At 34.6% G+C, this 14,138-nt stretch overlaps 1 pseudogene; it reads right to left on the minus strand.

The window, feature by feature from the left end:
• Positions 1–12,337: 12,337 nt before the first annotated feature.
• LOC103606557 lies at positions 12,338–13,829 on the minus strand (annotated as a pseudogene).
• Positions 13,830–14,138: the final 309 nt, after the last annotated feature.

Below are 14,138 nucleotides of genomic sequence, written 5' to 3' on the forward strand. Positions count from 1 at the left end.
CTTGAATAATACAAGGTCATTGAGTATAATATCAGAAGTTAATAATATTCAGGATTAGGTTGAAAGTTATTTAAAGAAGAGGGCAATCATTATTAAGAAAATACTGGCAAGGACCAATTCCTGACTTAAAAAGTAGATTAAGAAATAAATTCCATTTCTTTTGCTGGAATAATGTAAATTTAATAAGAAACTTGTATTTATGTGGTTATGCTACCAAAGAAATATTAAGTACTGATAGGAAATGCTTAAAGGGAAAATCTAAGGGTTTTCTACTATGAAAGCAAACTTCATTAAACTGAATCAGGCCATGTACCTACTCTTCCACTGTCTGCAGAACTTTGTGAAAAATTGGCCATTGTTCTATGCAACTGGTGAAGGTGAGTTTCATAATCTCTCTCTTTTATTCTTTTCTGTGTCTACCCAAATATTCTACCTTCTGGATATCTACCACTCACCTTGCCTCAGCCCATGCCATTATTTGTTACTTCTCTGGCACATATCGTTATATCAAAACAAAATATTTAAAAAAAACACTTATCGGATCTTGGATTTTCCTGTCTTTTGACAGGTTAAACAATTACAAAGCAATTGAAGCCCTATAAATGACAAAGTAATTGAAAAAAAATAATGTCTAGGAACTAAAGCTCCAGAAATGACTACATATATGTGTGTGTGTGTGTGTGTGTGTGTGTGTGTGTGTACACACACACACATATGTATTGCCAGGTGGACAGAAACAAATTTAAAACAATATTAACAAAGATCATGAGATGCTTGATTATTTCAGGTGCACTAAAAACAGTGTGTTTTTCTTTTTTTTCTCTTCAAGAGGTAGAAATTGGCCTCGATTGCTTGATTGCAAACCTTCTGGATGCTTTCCTACCTCTTGAAGAATCCATAAACTCATGCAGATTACTACAGAGGAATGCAGTACCTAATATTGGCAGTATAATAGGAAAAACTGGCTGTTGTAAAACTCGATTCCAGGTTAAACTTGGCTTTAAAAAAAAAAAAAACAGAGTGTAAGACGTTAGCCACTCTCACATCTGAAATTTATGTTTGGACTGAAATCATTCATTCATCATGAATGAAAATGTGGCTGTACCTTCAAAAAGACTGTGGGTGTAATGGTAAAAATTTAGTAATCTCTGTTATTTTATATATCACTTTTTAATATTCTGTTATACTTTCATGGTATACAGGACGTTTAAAATTGTTGGCACAGAAATGAGTCAGGAAGACAGTCTCTTCATTACACTTCGTTCACTGTATGAATTATGTAGAACTGGCATTTATGTTTTGGCCTCTATTTCCTTTATATCATAAATTATCGTTCCCTACTAATTATATGTTTTTCTATAAATAGTCCTTCATTTTCATGACTTGGGAGATCAAATATTAAACTACTTTCTGCTTGCATTTTTTAGAATGAAATAACCAACTTTTTCTACCCAAATGTGAACTCTTTTCACATTTTATTTCTCTTATAAGAGACTCAAGAAACTGGATGATTTGTGCAATAGTTATGTATAAAATAAAATAGCCTCATTTAAAAACTATGTTTTGGATGATTTTTTTATTGTCTGCAGGGATTTAATTAATATCTGCTATTAGGTGCTTTTGTCAATTTTCTGAGGCTAATAAATATTAGCATTAATTTGACTTATATTATTTAACATTATAAAAATCAGAAAAATAATTTACTCTTTGCAGTACTTGTCTTCTTTACTGCTTTTTCCCTCCACAATTTTTGACTTCTGCAAATATATTTGATTTTCTGTTTTGTAACGTTTTCACTTGGCATTAAGAAAGTGCACAAATTACTTATTCGTATGTAGGCTCATGATTAGTAAGCTCACACAAGCCATTAAACATGTTATTTGTAGGTTTTTAGGTTACATTTTTCAGCATAAGCTATTGTTTAGAACCACTATTTTTTTTTCCGTAAATGGAAAAGAAATAAACATGGGCAATTGAAGCCTTTTAGCAAAGAAAAGTTTAAATCCTGCCTTTTCTAAGTAGACTTATTTCCATTTATCATTTTGATGATAGACACATATAAAGAATAAGAAGAAATGTTTCTTTTACGTTAAAGAATATGATTTAGTTCTATCTATTCAGGTCTGTTTAAGAATGAGAATAACTATTTTTAGATAACTATAAAACTTGTGTAACATACACAGAAAATGAATAATTTAAAATTTTAATTATACCTTAAATAAGTTTTTATTTCTAGGGAGTTATTATAAAAAGAAAAACAAAAAAAATGAAACCAGAATTTGTCTTGTCTTTTATTTATTTACTACTTTCCTGAGGGTAGGTATCTAATCCCACATTTCTATAGTATCTTGTACCCAGAAAGTGTGTGATATCATTACTGTACAAACATTTTTTCTGCCATGTCGGAGAGGCCTGAGATCTGTGGAGACCACGTGACCTGTGGTTCCAGCACGCAACCAAGCAGTTAGGCCTCGCTGCTGCCAGACTCCATCCCCAGCCCGGCTGAGTGCAAACTGACCAGAGAGGCACCGACCAGAGAGGCCAGAGATCTGCGGAGACCACATGCCCAGCAGCACCAGCGCATGACTGAGCAGGTAGGCCTCGCCACCGCCAGAACCCATCCCCAGCCTGGCGGAGTTCATGCTGACCAGAGAGGTGCCTCCCTGGAGAGGCCCAAGACCCAAGGCAACTGAGCAGACACTGAGGTGGCCAGGCCAAATTGGCAGCTCCAATAGCATCCTAGCCAGGAAATAGTGTTGAAACAGTAGACTGTGAAATCCCTTGCCATGATGACTAAACATTAAAGGAAAGATACCAGAAATATGAAAAATCAAGAAAGTACATCACCAAAGGGTAATAACTCTCAAGCTCTAGATCCTATAGAACAAGAAGCCCTTGAAATGTCTGACAAGGAATTTCGAGTGTTAATTTGAAGGAAACTAAATGTGATACAAGAAAACTCAGCTAGACAACATGATGAAATGAAGAAAAGCATACTATACCTGAAAGAAGAAAGGTACAAGGAAATCAATGCCATGGATAATAAGGAGCAGAGCTTCCTGAGCTGAAGAATTCATTCAATGAAATAAAAATCACAACAGAGAGTTTATCCAGCAGGCTCGCAGAAGCACAAGAGAGAACTTCTGACCTCGAAGATAGGCTGTTTGAAATAACACAGGAAGACAAAGAAAAAGAAAAAAGAATTAAAAACATTGAAGAAAATCTAAGAGAGATATCAGACAACCTTAAGCGCTCAAATATCTGAGTCATGGGTATTCCAGAAGGTGAGAAAAAGGAGTTTGCATTGAAAACATATTCAACAAAATAGTAGCAGAAAACTTCCCAGGTTTAGGAAAAGACAAAGATCTTCAGATTCAGGAAGCTCAAAGATTCCCTACTGTATTCAAACCAAAAAGGTCTTCTCCAAGACATGTTATAGTCAAATTGGTAAAACTCAAAGACAAAGAGAGAATCTTACAAGCTGTAAGGGAAAAGTGTTGAATCACCTATAAGGGAGCCCCAATCAGACTAACATCAGACTTTTCATCACAAACCCTAAAAGCCAGAAAGTAATGGGATGATAAATTCAAAATAATAAAAGACAGAGATTGCCAGCCAAGAATACTTTACCCCACAAAGCTATGCTTCTGAAATGAAGGGCAAATAGTATATTTCTCAGACAAACAAAAACTGTGGGAGTTCACTACCACATGACCACCCTTATGATAAATTCTCAAGGGAGTACTGGATTTAGTACCTGAAAAATAACTACCACTCCCATAAAAACTCAAGAAAAATCAAAATCCACTAGTAAAATAAAAATGCCAACAATGAACAGAAAAAAAAAGTTTATCTGCAACCCAAGGAACCAACAAATACAGAAGACAAACAGTACATCAGAAAGAAAGGAAGAAAAGACACTTAAGACATCCAAACAAAAATCAAAAAAGAGCTAGGAGTAAACACTTATCAATAACAGCTCTTAATGTAAAAAGATTAAATTCCCCAATCAAAAGACACAGACTGGCTGACTGGATTAAAAAGGAGGACCCAACTAAATGCTGCCTTCAAGAGACCCACCTCACCTATAAAGATGACATAGACTAAGACTGAAAGGATGGAAAAAGATTTACCATGCAAACAGAAATGAAAAACAAGCTAGAGTAGCTATTCTTATATCTGACAAAATAGTCTTTAAACTAAAAACCATAAAAAGAGATAATGAGGATCACTACATAATGATAAAAGGAGTGATCCATCAAGAAGACATAACAATCATAAATACATATGCATCCAATGTCGGAGCAGCCAGATTTATAAAGCAAACTCTATTAGATCTAAAGAAGGAAATAGACAATAATACCATAATAGCAGGGGACCTGAACACCCAACTATCAGTAATGGACAGATCATCTAGGCAAGGAATAAGCAGAGAAAGACAAGATCTAAACAACATTCTAGACCAATTGGACTTGGCAGATATCTACAAAACATTCCATCCAACAACCTCAGAATATTCATTCTTCTCATCAGTACATGGATCACTCTTCAGAATAGATCACATGTTTGGTCACAAATCAAGTCTCCACAAATTCAAAAAAAATTGGAATTATCCCATGTATTTTTTCAGACCAGAATGGATTAAAATCTGAAATCAATAACAAATGAAATTCTGGAAACTATACAAACACATGGACATTAAACAGCATTCTATTTAATGACATATGGGTCCTAGAAGAAATCAAACATGAAATAAAAAAATTTGTAGAAAGTAATGAAAACAATGACACATCATACCAAAACCTGTGGGATACTGCAAAAGCAGTAGTACAGAAGAAATTTATCGCATTGAATGCTTACTTTAGAAGAATGGAAAGATGGCAAGTGAACGACGTAATACTTCAGCCTAAAGAATTAGAAAAACAAGAACAATCCAAACCCAAAGTAAGTAGATGAAAAGCAATCATTAAAATCAGAGCAGATTCATTCACCTTTAGCTCCCTCCAATAAGTGAAAACATGTGGTATTTCTTTTTCTCTGCCTGACTCGTTTCACTTAATATTCTTTCAAGGTCCATCCATGTTGTTGCAAATGGCAGTATTTCATTCGTTTTTATAGCTGAGTAGTATTCCATTGTGTAGATATACCACATTTTCCGTATCCACTCATCCGATGATGGACATTTGGGCTGATTCCAGCTCTTGGCTATTGTGAAGAGTGCTGCAATGAACATTGGGAAACAAGTGTACCTTCGACTTGATGATTTCCATTCCTTAGGATATATTCCCAGCAGTGGGATAGCTGGGTCATATGGTAGATCTATCTGCAACTGTTTGAGGAACCTCCAAACCATTTTCCATAGGGGTTGCACCATTATGCATTCCCACCAACAATGTAAGAGAGTTCCTTTTTCTCCGCAACCACGCCAGCATTTATCTTTCAGCATCTTTTGGATTTTGGCCATCCTAACTGGGGTGAGATGGTATCTCAGTGTGGTTTTGATTTGCATTTCCCGGATGCTGAGTGATGTTGAGCATTTTTTCATATGACTGTTGGCCATTTGCATATCTTCTTTAGAGAAATGCTTACTTAGCTCTTTTGCCCATTTTTTAATTGGGTTGCTTGTTTTTTTCTTGTAAAGTTGTTTGAGTTCTTTATATATTCTGGATATTAGTCCTTTGTCAGACATGTATTTTGCAAATATTTTCTCCCACTCTGTTGGCTGTCTTTTAGCTCTGTTAATTGTTTCTTTTGCTGTGCAGAAACTTTTCAGTTTGATATAGTCCCATTTGTTTATTTTTCCTTTGGTTGCCCATGCTTTTGGGGTCATATTCATGAAGTCTGTGCCCAGCCCTATTTGCTGAAGGGTTTCTCCTATATTTTCTTTAATAAGTTTTATTGTTTCGGGGTGTATATTTAAATATAATAAAAAGAAGCATTTTATAATGTTAAAAAAATAAAATAAAATAAAATAAAATCAGAGCAGAACTTAATAAAATTGAAACCCAAAAAATAATGCAAAAGATCAATGAAACAAAAAGTTGGTTTTTTGAAAAGATAAATAAAATTGACAACCCATTATCACGGCTAACTAAAAAAGAAGAGAGAAGACCAAAATAACAAAAATTAGAAATGAAAACAGTGATATTACAACTGATAACTCCGAAATACAAGAAATCATTTGAGACTACTATAAACAACTATATGCCAGCAAATTTGAAAATCTGGAGGAAATGGGTAAATTTCTGGACACACACAAACTACCAAAACTGAGCCAAAATGATGTAGAAAATCTGAACAGACCAATAACAATAAAAGAGATTAAAGCTGTTATCAGAAGGCTCCCAACAAAGAAAAGCCCAGGACCAGATGGATTCACAGCAGAATTCTATCAAACCTTCAAAGAGAAATTGACACCGATTCTCTACAAACTATTCCAAAAGATTGAAACAGAGGCAATTTTCCCAAACTCGTTCTATGATGCAAACATCACTCTGACACCAGAACCAGGTAAAGATACAACTAAAAGAGAATACTACAGGCCAATATCCTTGATGAATATAGATGCAAAAATCCTCAATACAATACTAGCTAACAGAATACAGCAACACATGCAGAAAATTATACACCACGATCAAGTGGGATTCATCCCAGTGATGCAAGATTGGTTCAATATACACAAACCAGTAAATGTGATATACCATGTCAATAAAATCAAACACAAGGACCATATGATCATCTCTATAGATGCTGAAAAAGCATTTGATAAAATATAACATTCATTCATGATAAAGACTCTCTACAAGTGAGGTATAGATGGATAGTATCTCAACATAATTAAAGCCATATATGATAAAACCACTGCCAATATCATCCTGAATGGGGAAAAGCTGAAAGCATTTTTTTAAGAACAAGAACTAGACAAGGATGCCCACTCCCACCACTCCTATTCAACATAGTGTTGGAAGTACTAGTCAGAGAAATCAGAGAAGAGAATGAAATAAAGGGCATCCAGATTGGAAAAGGTGAAATCAAACTTTCCCTGTTTGCAGATGACATGATCCTATATATAGAACAGCCTGAAGCCTCTACAAAAAAGTCTTGGAGTTGATCGATGATTTCAGCAAAGTTGCAGGATACAAAATCAACACACAAAAATCAGTAGCATTTCATTCTCCAATAATGAACATTCAGAAAGAGATATCAAGAAAGCTTGCCCATTTACAATAAACACAAAAAAATAAATTACTTAGGAATTGAGTTAACCAAGGATGTGAAAAATCTCTATAATGAGAACTACAAACCACTGCTAAGAGAAATTAAAGAGGACACAAGAAGATGGAAAGATATCCATGCTCTTGGATTGGAAGAATCAACATTGTGAAAATGTCCATACTGCCCAAAGTGATATACAAATTGAATGCAATTTCCATCGAAATTCCAATGACATTATTGTCATAAATGGAAAATAAACTATCAAGACATTTATATGAAATAACAAAAGACCACACATAGTCAAAGCAATTCTGAGCAAAAATAAATAAATAAATAAAACTGGAGGCTATACTACAAAGCTATAATAGCCCAAACAGTATGATATTGACATAAAAACAGGCACACAGATCAGTGAAATAGAAGAGAGAATCCAGAAATCAACCCACCCATCTACAGCCATTTGATCTTTGACAAAGGCACCAAGCCTATACACCAGGGAAGAGACTGCCTCTTCAGCAAATGGTACTGGGATAACTGGATATCCATATGCAGCAAAATGAAACTAGATGCTTACCTCTCACCATATACTAAAATCAAATCAAAATAGATTAAATAATTCAATATATACACCCTGAAACAATAAAACTTCTTAAAGAAAACATAGGAGAAACACTTCAGGAAGTAGGACTGGGCACAGACTTCATGAATATGTCCCCAAAAGCACAGGCAACCAAAGGAAAAGTAAACAAATGGGATTGATTATATAAAATTAAAAAGCATCTGTGCAGCAAAAGAAACAATTAACAGAGTTAAAAGACAACCAACGGAGTGGGAGTAAATATATATCTGACAAAAGATTAATATCCAGAATATACAAGGAACTCAAACAACTTTACAACAAAAAACAAGTAACCCAATCAAAAAAAGGGCAAAAGAGCTAAATATTCATTTCTCAAAGGAAGATATATGAATGGCCAAAAGACACATGAAAAAAAATGCTCAATATCACTCAGCATTTGGGAAATTCAAAACCACACTGAGATACCATCTCACTCCAGTTAGGATGGCTAATATCCAAAAGACTGTGAATGATAAATGCTGGTGAAGTTGTGGAGAAAAAGGAACTCTCATACATTGTTGGTGGGACTGAAAAATGGTGTAGCCTCTATGGAAAATGGCATGGAGGTTCCTCAAACAATTGCAGATAGATCTCTCATATGACCCAGCTATCCCACTGCTGGGAATATACCCAGAGGAATGGAAATCATCAAGTCGAAGGTATACCTGTTCTCCAATGTTCATTGCAGCACTATTTACAATAGCGAAGAGTTGGAACTAGCCCAAATGTCCATCATTAGATGAGTGGATACGGAAAATGGCATATATCTACACAGAAATATCACATGTTCTCACTTATTTGTGGGAGTTAAAAATAAATAAATAAATAAATACACAAATAAACTGGAGGGGGAAGGAAGAAGACACAACAATTACAATTCCTTGAAGTTGATATGACAAGTGAACAGATATGAGGTTGTTGGGAGGGAGGGGGAGAGGGAGGAGGGAGGGAGGTTTTGGTAATGCGCCACAATAATCAACCACATTGTATATTGACCAAACAAAATAAATTTTTTTAAAAAAAGTTTTTTCTATATGTTTTATAATTTTGACTGAACACAAAAATGCAAAAAATGAATAGTATTGGTTGTGTGATAATATTATTATGTAGCCATTAATTATGTTTAACTCATAAGGAAGTATGAATATTTGTTGTTATTTTTGTAGACAGACAATTTGACATTTCCCTTGCTCTTTAAATTGTAATAAAGATTATCAACTTTAACAGGACTATATGCATAAGGTTTAGAAGGCCTTTAAAAATACTACTAAAGGTTATGTAAACACAACACATTGTGAAAATATGACATCTCAAATATCTATGCTAATAAAGAGCTACATTTCTGTGGTGAGTGTAAATGGTAAATCATTTATTCAACTCTCACTTGGATTTCTTTACCATAAGACAGATATTTACTAGGCGAGTTCCCCATTCTCCCTTTAGAAGTATTTAACATTTAGCTAACGCACTATTTTTGAGCAAGAAAAATTACAGATCTTTTCATATGTTACTTTGAAGATCATTTATTACCCACACAGTGTATAAAACCATACTTAATTGGAGATGTTCACCCCTTATCAATTCAGAAATATGTGATAGTACCCAGACACAAGTACTGAAAAATGTTATCAGAGGCTTAAAGATTTTATTTAAGAACATCTTCCTATATTAAAAATAACAGAAAATTGATGAAAATAAATAATCTCACTTCATATATTTCTTTTTGGTTTAATAACTTCACTTCACTTCACTGAGTAAAGTACATATTTTACATTTGTTAAAAATTCTCTACTTTGTTCCAAGTTATTTAAGTGGCTTGCAAAATACATATAACAAAATAAAATTAAAGATGAATCAGTGGAGACAAAACAAAACAAGGCACGGGTGTTAAAATGTAACAAAGTGAATACTCAAAATACATGTTGTTGTACCTGCAGTTTTGAAGTATGGAATGATGTTCCAGAATTCATGTACCCAAAACCAGCATAAAAATCATACAGCTGATTAAGAAGTAGATCCACACCTTGAGCCTGAGAATAACTGGGTCAGTCCTCAAATTGTCTATGCAGCGAAACAATTATACCAAATGATGGTCAACTTCGGTGGTTCTTACAGCATAGTAGTATAACTTGAACAAAAGTTCTGCTAACATCTCCTGATAGAAGTGTAAAGGCTAGAGTAACTCAGTTATTTCTTCTTGCTTTGATATTTAGTTTTCTCATGCAAGGTCCTTATTTAACCCAGTAAAAAGGCTAAACATAATATTCTTGAAATGAAAGTAGTTTTTCTATAAAAAGAGAGAGAACAGACACAGATGCTTCTCTAACTCCTTATGAATGTTACTGTCAGTTCTACTTTCACTAGGTTGCTTGTCATCCTAAGCAGTGAATATGAAATATGAGATTTCATATGAAATCTCAAGGAAGTAGTACACTATAATAGAAATAGAGCACCAGTAAATAATGATGTAAAGGAAGCTACAATTGACCAAGAAGCAAGAAGTGGTAATAGAAATGACCAGCACTGTGAGTGCCAGAAAGCAACTTAGCCAAGGTGAGTATTTGTCCACTGGAAATGAGATACACTGAACCACTTCACCTCCTGGCCAAGTTGAAGTTGTACTGTTTAATCCTGTTTTATTTGGAGCACAACATCCACTTCATATGATTCTTAAAGAAAAGATGACACTACCTCCCCACCAAAAAATAAATAGATACAAATAAATGTTTTCATGTATGTCCCACAGAAGTGTCTATTCTCAAAAACACCATATGTTAAACTGAAAATAAAGTATTCTGATTTAACAGATGTGTTGGATTTTACATTGCCTTTATGTGAATAACAATTATGAGAATTCTACTACTAGGACAATGAAGTGGGTCCTCTGGACATTGTTTTTGGGTCTTAAGATTTTAGAGACTAAATTTATTTATTCATTTATTTTTATTTTTATTTTTATTATTTTATTACTATTATGACTAATTTTGGAAGTTCATGTCTTTATTGATAACTTCAAAATTTTGGAGTTCACTCTTTAAAAAAAAGGAAAATGTTCCATTCAGCACTTGCTCTATCTCTTTATTTTGAGAAACAAAGAATTAATGAATTAGCTCTTGATCCTGGCATACTTAGTAAGTCTGATCTCATTTATAAAAGTAGGATCCTTATACTTCATTCTCAGAACATTTTAAAACCCAAGCTAAGGATTTTCTTTCAAGAATGTGGAAGACATTTCTCATTTAAACACAATTCATGATGTTATAAAGTATGTATCTCACTTTTATTACTTTTATCATGTACATGCTGGAATCTAATATTCTTTTTGATGGTGATGTGTTCATGATAAAAACTTAAAGAGAGAAAATTCCTTCCTTCTCAAATTATAAAACAAAATTTTAAAAGCAAAATCCTTGATGTGATAGGGAGATATTTTTAAGACATTAGCACCTACTGTCTTAAGCTGCTGGCACAGGCAAAAATAAAAAAAGAAGAAACTGTTATTTAACTTTTAAATAACTAGTCTACGTTTGTTACAAATCTACAAATATTTTAAATATACTTCTTCCTACTGCAATAAAAATTAAGATAACCACCAGTTTAACAGCTTTCAGAGATGTAAATTGTAAGAATTAAAAAAGGTTAACTTTACTCCTGGATTGTCCAGTGATAAGCTGAACCCCAGTTTCCCTACCCCAAGGACATAAAAATTATCTAAAATGGATCAGAGTGTATAACAAGTTCATAATATGAAAGTAATATTTCATATGCTTTGATTAAAATATTTATTGTAAAAATAAGGTAAAAACTTGTTTTATGCTTCTAGATTTAGTTAACTTCCAAGGCATCACAACTTTTGAACTTTTAAATCCATATGAAATATGGATGTGAAATATTACAGTGCCTGTATAAAAAAGTGATGAAATTTCCCATGTAAAAGGGCCTAAATATCAGTAATAATTACATTCTCCATAATCTTTTATTATCTAAATTCTTTTGAACTTTTAAATCCATATGAAATATGGATGTGAAATATTACAGTGCCTGTATAAAAAAGTGATGAAATTTCCCATGTAAAAGGGCCTAAATATCAGTAATAATTACATTCTCCATAATCTTTTATTATCTAAATTCTTTTTTTCCTTTTTGTCTTTTTTCGTGACCGGTAATGGGATCGCAACCCTCGGTGTCACGCCTGCACCGCGCTCAGCCAGTGAGCGGACCGATCTCTATGTGGGATCCAAACCCTCGCAGGAGCGCCGCAGTGCTCCCAAGCGCCGCACTCTACCGAGTGTGCCACCGGGCCGGCCCTTATTATCTAAAATTTTAAAGTCATCAATCTTTTTCAGTGCTTTGAGTGAGCAATCACACTAGTCATGTTTATTCCGGTTTAAAACTAAATTTCTCATCTCACCATATGGAGGCATAGACAGAATAGACAATGTAGGTTACTTTGTCCGACTTCCTGGGCCCACAGCTGTGGAAACAGTCTAGAGCATGATGTCATTATGTCATCATTGATGCACCATCTTCACCAGTGGCATCTTGGGAGGTATGAAGATCTTCAAGCATCTCAGCGAAAATAATTTGAGGTACTCCTTTATAATCTGTGTCACTTTCCACAGGGATGGTTGAATCTCTGTAAATGTTTACATTTTTGTAATTGCCTCATATTCTTCAAGATCTTCAAGAAAATCTTGGTGTTGCCTTTCAGCATCTGTATTCATGTCTTCTCTATCTTTTTTAAGCTCTTTCAATTTCCAGTTTCTATGACGCAGACATTTGGTACAGTCATAGCTCTTCTTGATTAATACTACATCTGGAATTCTATCTGAGTTCCTTTTGTTGACATGTTCATTATTTAAGTTACAGTTGGTCAAATCAAACCCCAACACCAGGTCTCCAGGGTTTAGAAAACGTCCCAAATGAGTATGACAAAAATACTGTTCATCAGTATTCATTTCAGATGTTTTCTGTACACAGATTTCTCCAAGGGAATGCTATTTTGATATAATTCCAGCAACTGCACTGCCTTTTAGATCTCGGGCTTTTCTGCTTGCTATCACAATAAACTCCTCTAGCTGTTTGGGGTGGCATAAACTATTGAAAGCATTGACTCCAGAAAGTGCTCCCATCAATATCTGCCACTCGTAGAGTATTTGGATCTAAGAGGTGGATGGCACTGGTTACTCAAATACACACACAAATCTGTTTCATATTTCCCAGACTTTGTGCCAGTTTTGGAGACAGACCAACAATATTATCCTTGCATACTGGAACAATTTCCACAGAAAAAGTGCTTTTGTAATTGTGTGCGTTACAATGGATATCCCGAGAGATAGGCCTTTGTGATGCTTTGTATCTACAGAGAACTGTGCTCTGAATAAATTCTACCACCTTATGAGCATGTTGTTTTGAGGAATAATAGAAATGCAGGCCATCATGAATTTCCTTGATCTGAAATGTATTCTGATGCATTCTGTATTTCAGAATCAATTCTTCCAGATAGTAGAAAGTTTTATTGTGCAATGTCTTTTACTTGACTTGAATCACAGTCTTCCATAAGTCCTTAGACTCTACTCTATGGCAATCTCCATACATTTGGGACTAAACAACATGATCCACCACAAACACCTGCTGAAGGATAGAACTATTCATCACCTCTTTCTGAATAGTCAATTTAACTTTGAGTCCCTTAGAATGGGGCTCAGTCCAAATAAAGCCTCCATCTATAAGCCGTACCTTACGCATAGGGACTTTGATTTTTTTCAAACACAAAGCAAGAAATTCCCTGGATTTAAAGCACACAGTATCCAAGTTCCTGGTGAATGAAAATATCTTTGACACTGTTTGCAGAAGGAGAGTGTAACCTTGGCTGATGTCTACTTCTCAAACAGGCCACACAAAAATTGGCAGGAGTTGGACTAATTGGGACACCACACTCACAGCACAAGATGTGTCTAGGACTGTGGTCAATGGATTCTGTCATATACTCCATCATTCTGTATACTTAGTGCCCCTGGGCTGGACCCAGATTTGTTGAAAACTATTTTTATTTTTATTTTTTGGGCAGTTGGCTGGTTCAGGGAATCTGAACCCATGACCTTGGTATTACAGGGCGGTGCTATAACCAACTGAGCTAATGGGCCAGCCCCAAGGGATCAAATTTAGTTGTCTACTTCATGGCCCAGTCTATGTCCTAAGTACATGCTTACTGAGATTAGTTTTATTTTTTTTTTAATTGGAAGTATGTACAGATATCAAAGTAAGTCCTGGGGCTTCCATAAGTGATCAAGGAGTTTCTAGT

Source organism: Galeopterus variegatus, unplaced genomic scaffold, assembly GCF_000696425.1.
Source record: "Galeopterus variegatus unplaced genomic scaffold, G_variegatus-3.0.2 Scaffold6686, whole genome shotgun sequence".
NCBI classification, from domain to species: Eukaryota; Metazoa; Chordata; class Mammalia; order Dermoptera; family Cynocephalidae; genus Galeopterus; species Galeopterus variegatus.